General features: G+C 42.4%; 1 protein-coding gene across 1 annotated transcript in view; it reads right to left on the reverse strand.

Moving 5' to 3' along the window:
* Positions 1 to 17,586, reverse strand: part of LOC139751788 (uncharacterized) — a 126,046-nt gene that overhangs the window by 29,906 nt on the left and 78,554 nt on the right. The window contains exon 2 of the mRNA XM_071667326.1: positions 17,030 to 17,099. The gene's annotated coding sequence lies outside the window, so the exon portion shown is untranslated. The remainder of the gene's footprint in view (positions 1 to 17,029; positions 17,100 to 17,586) is intronic.

Below are 17,586 nucleotides of genomic sequence, written 5' to 3' on the forward strand. Positions count from 1 at the left end.
AGTATGACTCATGGTGAGGTGCCTGAGGATTGCGGAATGCGTTGCATATGCCATGTGGTAAACAAATGCCAATGGGGAAAAGAAGATGCTAAATTACAGAGGTATTAAAGTTTTTGTTGAGTATTCCTGGTAAATTATATGGGAGGGTATTGATTGAGAGGAGTGAAGGCATGTACAGACCTACGATAGGGAAGAGCAGTCGTATTCAGTAAGTGGTAAGGGAATGTGTAGGATCAGGTGTTTGCTTGAAGAATGGTATAGTGAGAAATACTTAAAAAGCAAATGGATATGACTGTAGCATTTATGGATCTGGAAAGGCATATGAAAGAGTTGAAAGAGAAGCTCCTGTGGAAGTATTACAATATATGGTGTGGGAGGCAAGTTGTTAGAAGCATTGGAAAAGTTTTTAATCGAGGATGAAAGGCAAGTGAACGTGTAGGAGATGAGGGAAAGTGATTGGTCTCAGTGAATGTAGGTTTTGCGGCAGGGGTGTGTGATGTCTCCATGGTTGTTTAAAATTTTTTTTATAGATGGGGTTGTAAGGGAGTAAATGCAAGTTTTGGAGAAGGGGTGAGAATGCAGTCTGTTGGGGATGAGAGGGCCTGGGAAGTGATTCAGTTGTTGTTCGCCGATGATACAACACTGGTGGCTAATTACAGTGAGAAACTGCAGAAGTTGAAGGCTGAGTTTGGAAAAGTGTGTGAAAGGAGAAAGTTGAGAGTAAATGTGAATAAGAGCAAGGTCATTACTTTCAGCAGGGTTAATGGATAAGTTAGTTGGGACGTGAGTTTGAATAGAGAAAAATTGAAGGAAGCGAAGTGTTTTAGATATCTGGGAGTGGATTCAGCAGCGAATAGAACTATGAAAGCGGAATTGAGTCACAAGGTGGGGAGGGGGAGAAGTTTCTGGGAGCAATGAAGAGTGTGTAGAAAGAGAGAACGTTATCTCCGAGAGCGAAAATGCTTATGTTTCAAGAAACTGTAGTTCCAACAATATTACATGGTTGCAAAGCATAGGGATGGAAAGAGGAGGGTGGATGTGTTGGAATTAAATGTTTGAGGACAATATATGATATGAGGTGGTTTGATTAAGTAATGAAAGGGTAGGAGAGATGTTTGGTAATAAAAAGAGAGTAGTTGACAAAGCAGAAAAAGGTGTGTTGAAATGGTTTGGACAAATGGAGAGAATGAATGAGGAAAGGTTGACAAATAGGATGTATGCGCCAGAGGTGGAGGGAACAAAAAAGGAGCGGGAGACCAAACTGGTACGACGTAAAAGGATAGAGTGAAAAAGCTTCTGAGCGATCGGGGACTGGACAGGAGGGTGAGAGTCCTGCAAGAAATAGTCAATTGGAACGATGTGGTATACCGAGGTCGAAGGGCTGTCCTTATAGAGGTGAAGGGGAAGATTTGTGGAGGTTTTCAGAAAAGAAGAGAGAACGTTGGGGAGAAGAGAGTGGTGAAAGTAAGTGAACTTGGAAAGGAGACTTGTGTGAGGAAGTACCAGGAGAGATTGAGTGCAGAATGGCAAAAGGTGAGACCAAATGACGTAAGGGGAGTGGGGGACAATGAAAGGCATGTAGGGAAGCAGTGATGGCTTGCGCAAAAGATGCATGTGGTGTGAGAAAGTGGGGAGGTGGGGAGATAAGAAAGGGTAGTGAATGGTGGGATGAAGAGGTAAGATTGTTAGTGACTGGGGGATGTATAAAAGAAAGCGACAGGAGGTCGAGAAAGGTGCAAGAGGTGAAAAAGAGGGCAAATGAGAGTTGGGGTGAGAAAGTATCATTAAACTTTAGGGCGAATAAAAAGATGTTTTGGAAGGAGGTAAATAAAGTTCGTAAGAAAAGAGAACAAATGGGAACAAGGAGGTGTGCGAAGTGAGAAAGTTAGGGAGAATGGTTTGGTAAACAGAGAAGAGGTAGTGAAAGCAAGGCGGCAGGACTGGATGGTACTGCAGTGGAATTTATATAAAAAAAGGGGGTGACTATGTTGTTGATTCGTTGGTGAAGATATTCAGTAATGTATGTATAATGAAGAAATGACCGAGGATTGGCGAAATGCACGCATAGTGCCATTGTACAAAGGCAAATGGGATAAAGGTGAGTGTTCAAATCACAGAGGTATAAGTTGTTTCTTGAGCATTCTTGGGAAATTATATGGGAGGGTATTGATTGAGAGGGTAAAGGCATGTACAGAGCATCAGATTGGGAAAGAGCAGTGTGGTTTCAAAAGTGGTAGAGGATGTGTGGATCAGGCGTTTGCTTTGAAGAATGTACGTGAGAAATACTTAGAAAAACAGATGGATTTGTATGTATCATTTATGGATCTGGAGAGGGCACATAATAGGGTGGATAGAGATTTTTTTTGGAAGGCTTTAAGAGTATATGGTGTGGGAGGAAAGTTGCTAGAAGCAGTGGAAAGGTTTTTACCAAGGATGTAGGGCATGTATAAGAGTAGGGAGAGAGGAAAGTGATTGGTTCCCAGTGAATATCGGTTTGCGGCAGGGTGCGTGATGTCTCCATGGTTGTTTAATTTGTTTATGGGTGGGGTGGTTAGGGAGGTGAATGCAAGAGTTTTGGAGATAGAGGCAAGTATGCAGTCTGTAAGGATGAGAGGGCTTGGGAAGTGAGTCAGCTGATGGCTGATTCAGGTGAGAAACTGCAGAAGTTGGTGACTGAGTTTGGTAAAGTGCGTGAAAGAAGAAAGTTGAGAGTAAATGTGAATAAGAGCAAGGATATTAGGTTCGGTAGGGTTGAGGGTGACAAGTTAGTTAGGAGGTAAGTTTGAATGGAGAAATAAATGGAGGAATTGAAGTGTTTTAGATATCTGGGTGGTAAAGTGTGTGAAGGAAGAAAGCTGAGAGTGAATGTGAATGAAAGCAACTTAATCAGGTTCAGTAAGGGTGAGGGACAAGTTGACTGGGAGGTAAGTTTGAATGGAGAAAAACTGGAGGAAGTGAAGTGTCTTAGACATCTGGGAGTGGATTTAGCAGCGGATGGAGCCGTGGCAGCAGAAGTGAGTCACAAGGGGCGAAGGTTCTGGGAGCATTGAAGAAAGTGTGGAAGGTGAGAACGTTATCTCGCAAAGCAAAAAAGGGTATGTTTGAAGGATTAGTGGTACTAACAATGATATATGGTTGCGAGGCATGTGCTATAGATAGGGTTGTGCTTAGGAGTGTGGATGTGTTGGAAATGAGATGTTTGAGGACAATATGCGGTGTGAGGTGGTTTGATCGAGTAATTAATAAAACGGTAAGAAAGATGTGTGGTAATATAAAGAGTGTGGTTAAGAGAGCAGAAGAGGGTACATTGAAATGGTTTGGTCACATGGAAAGAATGAGTGAGGAAAGATTGACAAAGAGGATATATGTGTCAGAAGTGGAAGGAACGAGGAGAAGTGGGAAACCAAATTGGAGATGGAAGGAAGGAGTGAAAACGATTTTGAGCGATCGGGGCCTGAACATACAGGAGGGTAAAAGGTGTGCAAGGAATAGGGTGAATTGGAACGATGTGGTATACCGGGGTCGACGTGCTGCTAATGGATTAAACAAGGGCATGTGAAGCGTCTGGGGTAAACCTCTGTAATTTTAGCACTCACTTTAATCCCCTTCGCTTTTGTACAATGGCACTATGCAAGCATTCCGCCAATCCTCAGGCACCTCACCATGAGTCATACATACATTGAATAACCTTACCAACCAGTCAACAATACAGTCACCCCCTGTTTTTTTTTTAATAAATTCCACTGTAATTCCATCCAAACCCGCTGCCTTGCCGGCTTTCATCTTCCGTAAAGCCTTTACTACCTCTTCTCTGTTTACCAAATCATTCTCCCTAACCCTCACACTTCGCACACCATTTCAACCAAAACACCCTATATCTGCCACTCTATCACCAAACACATTCAACAAACCTTCAAAATACTCACTCCATCTCCTTCTCACATCACCACTACTTGTTATCACCTCCCCATCAGCACCTTTCACTGATGTTCCCATTTGTTCCCTTGTCTTACGCACTTTATTTAACTCCTCCCAAAAATCTTTTTTTTTCTCCCTAAAATTTAATGATACTCTCTCACCCCAACTCTCATTTGCCCTCTTTTTCACCTCTTGCACCTTTCTCTTGACCTCCTGCCTCTTTCTTTTATACATCTCCTATTCATTTGCATTTTTTCCCTGCAAAAATCATCCAGATGCCTCTCTCTTCTCTTTCAGTAATAATCTTACTTCTTCATCCCACCACTCACTATCCTTTCTAATCTGCCCACCTCCCACGCTTCTCATGCCACATGCATCTTTTGCGCAAACCATCATTATTTCCCTAAATACATCCCATTCCTCCCTCATTCCCCTTACGTCCTCTCTTCTCACCTTTTTCCATTCAGCACTCAGTCTCTCCTGGTACTTCCTCACACAAGTCTCCTTCCCAAGCTCACTTACTCTCACCACTCTCTTCACCCCAACATTCTCTCTTCTTTTCTGAAAACCTCTACAAATCTTCACCTTCGCCTCCACAAGATAATGATCAGACAACCCCCCGGTTGCACCTCCCAGCACATTAACATCCAAAAGTCTCTCTTTCGCGCGCCTATCAATTAACACGTAATCCAATAACGCTCTCTGGCCATCTCTCCTACTTACATACGTATACTTATGTATATCTTGCTTTTTAAACCAGGTATTCCCAATCACCAGTTCTTTTTCAGCACATAAATCTACAAGCTCTTCACCATTTTCATTTACAACACTGAACACCCCATGTACACCAATTATTCCCTCAACTACCACATTCCTCACCTTTGCATTCAAATCACCCATCACTAGAACGCGGTCTCGTGCATCAAAACTACTAACACACTCACTCAGCTGCTCCCAAAACACTTGCCTCTCATGATCTTTCCTCTCATGCCCAGGTGCATATGCACCAATAATCACCCATCTCTCTCCATCAACTTTCAGTTTTACCCATATCAATCTAGAATCTACTTTCTTACACTCTATCACATACTTCCACCATTCCTCTTTCAGGAGTAGTGCTACTCCTTCCCTTGCTCTTGTCCTCTCACCAACCCCTGACATTACTCCCAAGACATTCCCAAACCACTCTTCCCCTTTACGCTTGAGCTTCGTTTCACTCAGAGCCTAAACATCCAGGTTCCTTTCCTCAAACATACTACCTTCCCTAAATATACTACCTATCTCTCCTTTTTTCTCATCTTGGTTACATCCACACTTATTTAGACACCCCAGTCTGAGCCTTCGTGGAGGATGAGCACTACCCGTGTGACTCCTGTTTTTCCTTCTAAAAAGTTAAAACACAAGGAGGGGAGGGTTTCTAGCCCTATGTATAGGGCTATATGTGCGTGTGTGGGTATTTATGTATATACATGTGTATGTGGGTGGGTTGGGCCATTCTTTCGTCTGTTCCCTTGCGTTAGCTCGCTAACCCGGGAGACAGCAAAGGTGAGGAATGTGGCAGTTGAGGGAATAATTGGTGTACATGGGATGTTTAGTGTTGTAAATGGAAATAATCAATATATATATATATATATATATATATATATATATATATATATATATATATATATATATATATATATATATATTTTTTTTTTTTTTTTTTTTATACTTTGTCGCTGTCTCCCGCGTTTGCGAGGTAGCGCAAGGAAACAGACGAAAGAAATGGCCCAACCCCCCCCATACACATGTACATACACACGTCCACACACGCAAATATACATACCTACACAGCTTTCCATGGTTTACCCCAGACGCTTCACATGCCTTGCTTCAATCCACTGACAGCACGTCAACCCCTGTATACCACATGACTCCAATTCACTCTATTTCTTGCCCTCCTTTCACCCTCCTGCATGTTCAGGCCCCGATCACACAAAATCTTTTTCACTCCATCTTTCCACCTCCAATTTGGTCTCCCTCTTCTCCTCGTTCCCTCCACCTCCGACACATATATCCTCTTGGTCAATCTCTCCTCACTCATTCTCTCCATGTGCCCAAACCATTTCAAAACACCCTCTTCTGCTCTCTCAACCACGCTCTTTTTATTTCCACACATCTCTCTTACCCTTACGTTACTTACTCGATCAAACCACCTCACACCACACATTGTCCTCAAACATCTCATTTCCAGCACATCCATCCTCCTGCGCACATCTCTATCCATAGCCCACGCCTCGCAACCATACAACATTGTTGGAACCACTATTCCCTCAAACATACCCATTTTTCCTTTCCGAGATAATGTTCTCGACTTCCACACATTTTTCAAGGCTCCCAAAATTTTCGCCCCCTCCCCCACCCTATGATCCACTTCCGCTTCCATGGTTCCATCCGCTGACAGATCGACTCCCAGATATCTAAAACACTTCACTTCCTCCAGTTTTTCTCCATTCAAACTCACCTCCCAATTGACTTGACCCTCACCCCTACTGTACCTAATAACCTTGCTCTTATTCACATTTACTCTCAACTTTCTTCTTCCACACACTTTACCAAACTCAGTCACCAGCTTCTGCAGTTTCTCACATGAATCAGCCACCAGCGCTGTATCATCAGCGAACAACAACTGACTCACTTCCCAAGCTCTCTCATCCCCAACAGACTTCATACTTGCCCCTCTTTCCAGGACTCTTGCATTTACCTCCCTTACAACCCCATCCATAAACAAATTAAACAACCATGGAGACATCACACACCCCTGCCGCAAACCTACATTCACTGAGAACCAATCACTTTCCTCTCTTCCTACACGTACACATGCCTTACATCCTCGATAAAAACTTTTCACTGCTTCTAACAACTTGCCTCCCACACCATATATTCTTAATACCTTCCACAGAGCATCTCTATCAACTCTATCATATGCCTTCTCCAGATCCATAAATGCTACATACAAATCCATTTGCTTTTCTAAGTATTTCTCACATACATTCTTCAAAGCAAACACCTGATCCACACATCCTCTACCACTTCTGAAACCGCACTGCTCTTCCCCAATCTGATGCTCTGTACATGCCTTCACCCTCTAAATCAATACCCTCCCATATAATTTACCAGGAATACTCAACAAACTTATACCTCTGTAATTTGAGCACTCACTCTTATCCCCTTTGCCTTTGTACAATGGCACTATGCACGCATTCCGCCAATCCTCAGGCACCTCACCATGAGTCATACATACATTAAATAACCTTACCAACCAGTCAACAATACAGTCACCCCCTTTCTTAATAAATTCCACTGCAATACCATCCAAACCTGCTGCCTTGCCGGCTTTCATCTTCCGCAAAGCTTTTACTACCTCTTCTCTGTTTACCAAATCATTTTCCCTAACCCTCTCACTTTGCACACCACCTCGACCAAAACACCCTATATCATGAGAGGCAAGTGTTTTGGGAGCAGCTAAATGAGTGTGTTAGCGGTTTTGATGCACGAGACCGGGTTATAGTGATGGGTGATTTGAATGCAAAGGTGAGTAATGTGGCAGTTGAGGGAATAATTGGTATGCATGGGGTGTTCAGTGTTGTAAATGGAAATGGTGAAGAGCTTGTAGATTTATGTGCTGAAAAAGGACTGATGATTGGGAATACCTGGTTTAAAAAGCGAGATATACATAAGTATACTTATGTAAGTAGGAGAGATGGCCAGAGAGCGTTATTGGATTACGTGTTAATTGACAGGCGTGCGAAAGAGAGACTTTTGGATGTTAATGTGCTGAGAGGTGCAACTGGAGGGATGTCTGATCATTATCTTGTGGAGGCTAAGGTGAAGATTAGTATGGGTTTTCAGAAAAGAGGAGTGAATGTTGGGGTGAAGAAGGTGGTGAGAGTAAGTGAGCTTGGGAAGGAGACCTGTGTGGGGAAGTACCAGGAGAGACTGTGTACAGAATGGAAAAAGGTGAGAACAATGGAAGTAAGGGGAGTGGGGGAGGAATGGGATGTATTTAGGGAATCAGTGATGGATTGCGCAAAAGATGCTTGTGGCATGAGAAGAGTGGGAGGTGGGCTGTTTAGAAAGGGTAGTGAGTGGTGGGATGAAGAAGTAAGAGTATTAGTGAAAGAGAAGAGAGAGGCATTTGGACGATTTTTGCAGGGAAAAAATGCAATTGAGTGGGAGAAGTATAAAAGAAAGAGACAGGAGGTCAAGAGAAAGGTGCAAGAGGTGAGAAAAAGGGCAAATGAGAGTTGGGGTGAGAGACTATCAGTAAATTTTAGGGAGAATAAAAAGATGTTCTGGAAGGAGGTAAATAGGGTGCGTAAGACAAGGGAGCAAATGGGAACTTCAGTGAAGGGCGTAAATGGGGAGGTGATAACAAGTAGCGGTGATGTGAGAAGGAGATGGAATGAGTATTTTGAAGGTTTGTTGAATGTGTCTGATATATATATATATATATATATATATATATATATATATATATATATATATATATATATATATATATATATATATATATATATATATATATATGTTATCCCTGGGGATAGGGGAGAAAGGATACTTCCCACGCATTCCTCACGTGTCGTACAAGGCGACTAAAGGGGACCGGAGCGGGGGGCCAGAAACCCTCCCCTCCTTGTATTCTAACTTTCTAAAAGGGGAAACAGAAGAAGGAGTCACGCGGGGAGTGCTCATCCTCCTCGAAGGCTCAGACTGGGGTGTCTAAATGTGTGTGGATGTAACCAAGATGAGAAAAAAGGAGAGATAGGTAGTATGTTTGAGGAAAGGAACCTGGATGTTTTGGCTCTGAGCGAAACGAAGCTCAAGGGTAAAGGGGAAGAGTGGTTTGGGAATATCTTGGGAGTAAAGTCAGGGGTTAGTGAGAGGACAAGAGCAAGGGAAGGAGTAGCCCCAATCCTGAAACAGGAGTTGTGGGAGTATGTGATAGAGTGTAAGAAAGTAAACTCTAGATTGATATGGGTAAAACTGAAAGTTGATGGAGAGAGATGGGTGATTATTGGTGCATATGCACCTGGGCATCAAAACACAAACCATGAGAGGCAAGTGTTTTGGGAACAGCTGAATGAGTGTGCTAGTACTTTTGATGCACTAGACCGGGTTATAGTGATGGGTGATTTCAATACAAAGGTGAGTAATGTGGCAGTTGAGGGAATTACTGATATACATGGGGTGTTCACTGTTGTAAATGGAAATGGTGAAGATTATAGATTTATGTGGTGAAAAGGGACTGGTGACTGGGAATACCTGATTTAAAAAGCGAGATATACATAAGTATACGTATGTAAGTAGGAGAGATGGCCAGAGAGGGTTATTGGATTAAGTGTTAATTGATAGGCGTGCAAAAGAGAGACTTTTGGATGTTAATGTGCTGAGAGGTGCAACTGGAGGGATGTCTGATCATTATCTTGTGGAGGCGAAGGTGAAGATTTGTAGAGGTTTTCAGAAAAGAAGAGAGAATGTTGGGGTGAAGAGAGTGGTGAGAGTAAGTGAGCCTGGGGAGGAGACTTGTGTGAGGAGGTACCAGGAGAAACTGAGTACAGAATGGAAAAATGTAAGAACAAAGGAGGTAAGGGGAGTGGGGGAGGAATGGAATGCATTTAGGGAAGCAGTGGTGGCTTGCTCAAAAGATGCTTGTGGCATGAGAAGCGTGGGAGGTGGGTTGATTAGAAAGGGTAGTGAGTGGTGGGATGAAGAAGTAAGATTATTAGTGAAAGAGAAGAGAGAGGCATCTGGATGATTTTTGCAGGGAAAAAATGCAAATGAATGGGAGATGTATAAAAGAAAGAGGCAGGAGGTCAAGAGAAAGGTGCAAGAGGTGAAAAAGAGGGCAAATGAGAGTTGGGGTGAGAGAGTATCATTAAATTTTAGGGAGATTAAAAAGATGTTCTGGAAGGAGGTAAATAAAGTGCGTAAGACAAGGGAGCAAATGGGAACTTAAGTGAAGGGTGCTAATGGGGAGGTGATAACAAGTAGTGGTGATGTGACAAGGGGATGGAGTGAGTATTTTGAAGGTTTGTTGAATGTGTTTGATGATAGAGTGGCAGATATAGGGTGTTTTGGTCGAGATGGTGTGCAAAGTGAGAGGGTTAGGGAAAATGATTTGGTAAACAGAGAAGAGGTAGTAAAAGCTTTGCGGAAGATGAAAGCCGGCAAGGCAGCGGGTTTGGATGGTATTGCAGTGGTATTTATTAAAAAAGGGGGTGACTGTATTGCTGACTGGTTGGTAAGGTTATTTAATGTGTGTATGATTCATGGTGAGGTGCCTGAGGATTGGCGGAATGCTTGCATAGTGCTATTGTACAAAGGTAAAGGGGATAAGAGTGAGTGCTCAAATTACACAGGTATAAGTTTGTTGAGTATTCCTGGTAAATTATATGGGAGGGTATTGATTGAGAGAGTGAAGACATGTACAGAGCATCAGATTGGGAAGAGCAGTGTGGTTTCAGAAGTGGTAGAGGATGTGTGGATCAGGTGTCTGCTTTGAAGAATGTATGTGAGAAATACTTAGAAAAGCAAATGGATTTGTATGTAGCATTTATGGATCTGGAGAAGGAATATGATAGAGTTGATAGAAATGCTCTGTGGAAGGTATTAAGAATATATGGTGTGGGAGGCAAGTTGTTAGAAGCAGTGAAAAGTTTTTATCGAGGATGTAAGGCATGTGTACGTGTAGGAAGAGAGGAAAGTTATTGGTTCTCAGTGAATGTAGGTTTGCGGCAGGGGTGTGTGATGTCTCCATGATTGTTTAATTTGTTTATGGATGGGGTTGTTAGGGAGGTGAATGCAAGAGTTTTGGAAAGAGGGGCAAGTATGAAGTCTGTTGTGGATGAGAGAGCTTGGGAAATGAGTCAGTTGTTGTTCGCTGATGATACAGCGCTGGTGGCTGATTCATGTGAGAAACTGCAGAAGCTGATGACTGAGTTTGGTAAAGTGTGTGCAAGATGAAAGTTAAGAGTAAATGTGAATAAGAGCAAGGTTATTAGGTACAGTAGGGTTGAGGGTCAAGTCAATTGGGAGGTAAGTTTGAATGGAGAAAAACTGGAGGAAGGAAAGTGTTTTAGATATCTGGAAGTGGATCTGGCAGTGGATGGAACCATGGAAGCGGAAGTGAATCATAGGGTGGGGGAGGGGGCGAAAATTCTGGGAGCCTTGAAGAATGTTTGGAAGTCGAGAACATTATCTCGGAAAGGAAAAATGGGTATGTTTGAAGGAATAGTGGTTCCAACAATGTCGTATAGCTGCGAGGCGTGGGCTATGGATAGAGTTGTGCGCAGGAGGATGGATGTGCTGGGAATGAGTTGTTTGAGGACAATATGTGGTGTGAGGTGGTTTGAATGAGTAAGTAATGAAAGGGTAAGAAAGATGTGTGGAAATAGAAAGAGTGTGGCTGAGAGAGCAGAAGAGAGTGTTTTGAAATGGTTTGGTCACATGGAGAGAATGAGAGAGGAAAGATTGACCAAGAGGATATGTGTCAGAGGTGGAGGGAACGAGGAGAAGTGGGAGACCAAATTGGAGGTGGAAAGATGGAGTGAAAAGGATTTTGAGTGATCGGGGCCTGAACATGCAGGAGGATGAAAGGCGTGCAAGGAATAGAGTGAATTTGAACGATGTGGTATACCGGGGTCGACGTGCTGTCAATGGATTGAACCAGGGCATGTGAAGCGTCTGGGGTAAACCATGGAAAGTTCTGTGGGGCATGGGTGTGGAAAGGGAGCTGTGGTTTCGGTGCATTATTACATGACAGCTAGAGACTGAGTGTGAACGAATGGGGACTTTGTTGTCTTTTCCTAGCGCTACCTCGCACACATGACGGGGAGGGGGTTGTTATTCCATGTGTGGCGAGGTGGCGATGGGAATGAATAAAGGCAGGCAGTATGAATTATGTACATGCGTATATATGTATATGTCTGTGTGTATATATATGTGTACATTGAGATGAATAGGTATGTATATTTGCGTGTGTGGACGTATATGTATATACATGTGTATGTGGGTGGGTTGGGCCATTTTTTCGTCTGTTTACTTGCGCTACCTGGCTAACGCGGGAGACAGCTACAAAGCAAAATAAAATAAATAAATGTGTGTGTGTGTGTGTGTGTGTGTGTGTGTGTGTGTGTGTGTGTGTGTGTGTGTGTGCCATTCTTTGTCTGTTTCTTGGCGATATTTTGCTGACGGGGGAAACGGCGATCAAGTATATTTGATGAACAAATTAATCAATAGTAATACTACTACTACTAATAATAATAATGATAGTTATTATTATTATAATAATAGTAATAATAATGATAACAAATACACAATGAAAATTATTCTTGGAAAACTGTATACTACTATACCTCTCTACGCTTTCACACAGAAATTAGCAGTGTGCGATCATTCGTCAAATAATATATATGGATGATGGATGAGAGAGAGAGAGAGAGAGAGAGAGAGAGAGAGAGAGAGAGAGAGAGAGAGAGAGAGAGAGAGAGAGAGAGAGAGAGAGAGAGAGAGAGAGAGAGAGAGAGAGAGAGAGAGAGAGAGACCAAATGAAGGAAGCTAGGAAAACAAAAGCTGGTAAATGCTTTAGAGATGATGAGGGCCACGGCAAAAGTTTGACTATGATCCATGAGAGGAGGACCATAAGAGATTACTAGTAGACCTCGCACTGGAAAATCTATATCAGTGCTTAGAAAGAAGGGAATGGCATTCTAAATGTTGAGAAAGAGTGAAAGCTGAAGGGAGTTTAAGACTGGAGGTAGCAGAAACTGGGGAAATAGTTGGAGAGTGTTTTGCTTTCTAAGACATGGGCTGCACCAAGGAACACAGAAGGAAAAGTCTTGTAATTTAGACAGAGACGAAATAGGTGGGCAGCCATCATAACTGACTCATCCGTACACTCCCTTTGGACTTGAGGAAGTGCTGTATACCTTCTGGGTCATACACTTTGTCCATCTGAAGCTAACAAAATACTCAGAAGGGCTTATGAAAGGAAAATATGGTACATGGCATAGGTTTAGGGGAAAGAAGTGAGGTAAGAAAAGACACAGATTCATCTAAAGTTAAATTCCTGAGGCCAATATGGTACCAAACAAAACAGCATCATCACTTGCACAGTCATCCTACAGGTTAAGCTGGGTGGCGGAGAGGGATAAAGGTTGAATTACAGAAGTTATTAGGGTTGCGTCTGGCTAAGGACTTGGGGGATTTGTCAAAGAAATCTTGAGTCAGATGGCCTCAGAGTCGAGAGATAAAGAATGTTTTTTATTGAAAATGCGTACAAAAACCACCTCAAGCGAAAATGATGGTTGAGATAATTTTGAGATCTGATAATGAAGAGTAGAAGCAGCCTTGGACTGGTGGGTTTTAAAGACAAACAGGGGAGAAAAAATTGAAGAGAGATTTGACCCTGCAAATATTGTAGAAAATATTACACAAAGGGCCATGTCTGAGAGCTGTGTCTGAAGATGTGGGGTTAGCCCCAGTCACGTGATGCGAGTCAGCCCTCGGAACCATCTAGCCCTCCTTAAGCGGTGGTGCAATTCCGATTTGGTGCAGGAGACCCCGACACATATGAACCGCCATAATTTGTGTGTACAAAGGAAAAAGAGTAAAAAGTAGTGCAACTTCGTAGTCTTCACCCGTTACATCCAAGGTTGTGTAAGTTCTGTAATGTTAGGTTTGTAAGTGAGATCAAGACGATGTGATTTGTGAATTCGGTGCCAGCAAGAAGAAAAGAGAGCTACCTGGGGCCAAGGAGGGGAATATGATAAGCAGCTCAGCGTTGGCTTACTATGTCCCCATCACTAAGGTGACATTAACCCTTACCCTAGATCACCAGTATACCTCTACCCACAGTGCCAAATGTCTATCATCAAAAAGCACTACCCGCATCAGATGCACTCAGTGGTGTCATCCCCCACTGCACACCACTCTCATTCATTACAGACTGTTCAGAACACTGAAATACAACAACCACTCAGACAACAAATCCCAAACCCCGTTACAAATCACCTTATCTCTATCACAAACACCCAGCAAACATCTCAGAGCTCACACTCCCACTCTTCACAAACAACTTACTCTACTCCACAGAACCCAAGCGACAAACTAAACATATTGCAACAATGCCAATAGCATTAGAAACACACAGAAATGCTTAACCAACTCAGAGAGCATAGCAACTATAGAGCCTTCATCCAAGAAACCAGACTGACACTCATATCTACCCTCCTAACTTCTTACAACTTCAAAAGAGTAAAAAGTTACAGACAAGGACATCAAACCATGCCTTTCTCCAACAACACTGACACTACGAAACAGATTACAGACAACAACACCCTAAAAATACAATCCATCTCAGTAAAACGTACTAGAACCAACTACAACAATGAATATCTCTTAAACGCCCCCCTCCCCCCCTTAACATGCCCCCATCTTCTCCTCAACTGCAAAACCTAACCTGCATACCCAATAAATATATCTATGGAAATCTGAGTCTCCACCATTCCACCTGGATCAACGCTCATATACATGACACCTGAAGTAAATACTCATAAACTAACTAAAACCTCTCAGAATCTTAAACCTCCCTAACTCCTCAACCAAACTCTCAACCCAGACATCACATTTTACCAAACAGAACATGGGACAAGAACAGTCCCCTGACCATTTCCCTATCCTGATAACATTCCATCCAGCCCTCCCAAACACTCACACACATACAAAAAAGTACAGTAAAGCAGGCTAGCCAGCCTAAACTCAATACACAGAAACAAAGCTCCAAAACTGCATAACAGATTATTTCAAATCAGTGGATCATACACTCTCGCACTTCTGAATCTCTAACCAATCCAGCAAAAAGCTCATAGCCCAAGGGCTAAAAAGAAATACATCCCAGGTTTCTTCCCACAACCTCGTAAAGCAAAGAAACCAAATCAGACACAAAGATTTCCATCATTAGAAATCAGAAAACAAATGTAAACTCTGAACAATATCACTAATCTGATCATAGAAAATTAGCATTCCTTCCTCAGCATAGTCAGTCATAAGACTTACAGCAACTCTGACATACATCAAAGAAAATCCACTCTTACTGTATCTGTCCAACCCCACTCATGAAGCACACATGACCCATTACAATAAAATCTTCCCAAACAAACTACTCAAAAATCAGCCACAAACCAACCTCACCACTAAAGAGTTAAGTCATGAAAAACAACACAAAGTCCATCCAGAAACTTCTCTCCATCTAGCATTTACTCCCTCTAATACAAGAAATGTAGTTAAAACCAAAAGAACCACACATCCTGATCCTGAAAACACATCAAACCTCCAAATGAAACACTGCGGCCCACTTGTAATCTGTGCACTTCAAGATATCTTCAACTACATCCGGCTACACAACAAAACCCCATAAATGTGGAAACTTGCCAACATGATACCAGTCCTACCCCCACCCAACCCCCCAACTTCCCCTCCTCCTATCACCCTATATCATTTTTAGCCTCTATTTCCAAACTCTGTGGAAAAAAAAATCCACTCTGAGCTTACATATATCCTACATGGATTCAATCTACCACAATCCCCCTCTCGGACAGAACTAGTAACAACAGATATCAACACAGCATTTGACACAGCCCCCCCCACCCCCCCAAACACACACACACACACAAATAAACGTCTTCACACAGTAAAAGCTCGACACAATCCTCCAAAACGGTGAGAAAAATTACTTGGCCAAATTCAAATTCATGTCACCCGCAATGCCTTCACTTCTAAAACGCTAATACTCTATGATGGAGCTTCCCAATGAGGAGTTCGCTCTCCATCTCTATTCAATATCTTCCTACACGACGTTTCATCACCATAGTGAAACCTCATCTTTCGTATCACAACACCCTGATAGCACAGTAGCAACTTCAAACACGCACGACTACTTTACACAACTGGAACAATAGCCAACCCAGGACAGATTGACTGTCTCCCTACAATCTTTTATGTGTTGTCTTTTATCCCTTGACAAAAATCCAGCTCCCATCCTCTGGTTACCTTGAATGGACCGTCCCTCCACTGAACAGAACACCAACCTTTCTAAGCATCATTTTCGGCACACACACAACATTCGTTCCCCACACCAATAAAGCAAACACATAAACAACACAGAAACTGAATGCCCCCACGAACCGATTGAAGCTATATTTGGACAAGAGAAAGAATCCCTCAAAATCATGTACAGACAATTCATCCACTCAACTTTAAACTATGCCCCACCAAACTAGTCTTCAACTCTCTAAAAAGCAAATATAACAAAGCCGGAAACCACATAAAATAGCGCTCTCAATCACTGAATGCCTAGCCACCACGAAAATACTTTCACAATGAAAGAAAGATCCTACCAATACAGACCTAACTCAATATGCTCGGCACCCAATTCTATCCCACCCACACTATGACCGTCCAACACGTAGAAAGAAAATGCTTAGCCCTGCTTCATACTTCAGTATTCACTAACCACAGATCCCACCATCTCCAACAAATATAACACTGACAGTACACATACACAGTGAAATAACTAGGCAATCACTATTAACCGACCTCTAAACTCAAGTTTTAAATTCCAACCCACTAGAAAACACACTACCCAGACAAAGACGAGTCATACTTACCCGTTTACACTTTGGACCTCTCTCATAACTACAACATTACACACACCGTTTTAGCATATCACAAGATCCTTCACGCACATGATGCGACTACCATAAAGAAGATATTGAGCACTTCTTACTCCATTCCCTTGCAATCTCTGTAAATAGTTGCAGACACATCACTTTATGACCTGTGCCCCAAGCGGTGGACATGGCCAGCTTCCTGAGTGCTGTAGGAGTCTCAAGAGGAAAGAAGGGACTCCTGGGACAGGTATACAATACTGCTGAAATTTTCTGGCTATTTCCCAATCCTGTGGACTGATGCCAGCCATGTGAAAAGGGTTAGCCTCTCTGTAACATTGAGATGAAAAAATAATCATCCACTCACTCACATACCCTGGTGATGTACACCCTATCTACCCTACCTGTCCGCAGGTGTCTTCTAGGTTGTCACAGTTGAGACATACCTTCTGTGTTGTAATACCACGCAAATGTCTGAAAGAAAAAAAAAATGTTAAAGAGTATGATTAAGACTTTCATAAAATGATATTAACATGAAAAATTAATTAAATAATCTTTGTGATGACTGAAAATAAGATAAAAAACAAAACATCAATTAGATAATGTCCATTTTATCATAACGTGGCACCTACCTGGCGACACAAGTAAGTAACCAAGATTATGCTTAAGTGATTGAATAATGTCATCGACACTGCTTCTCCACATTTGTGCACCCTTGTATTATGGACTTAAAGAGCACAGAGAATTACTGTAGTATTAGGTTACGTCCACACGGTCGATCAGTGTCCGTCGGACAAACACTGTTACCATATCATAAAGCGAAGCAGGATGACGTCATAAGCGTCGAAACGAGGGAACTTGATATGGCAACAATCAGTGGTACCATATGAAGTTGTATACCACAGTGTCTACTGTGTTCACCAGGCAAAGACCGGCAGACGATGTTCGAAGCTGATGTCCG

This window comes from Panulirus ornatus, chromosome 12 (assembly GCF_036320965.1).
Source record: "Panulirus ornatus isolate Po-2019 chromosome 12, ASM3632096v1, whole genome shotgun sequence".
NCBI lineage: Eukaryota > Metazoa > Arthropoda > Malacostraca > Decapoda > Palinuridae > Panulirus > Panulirus ornatus.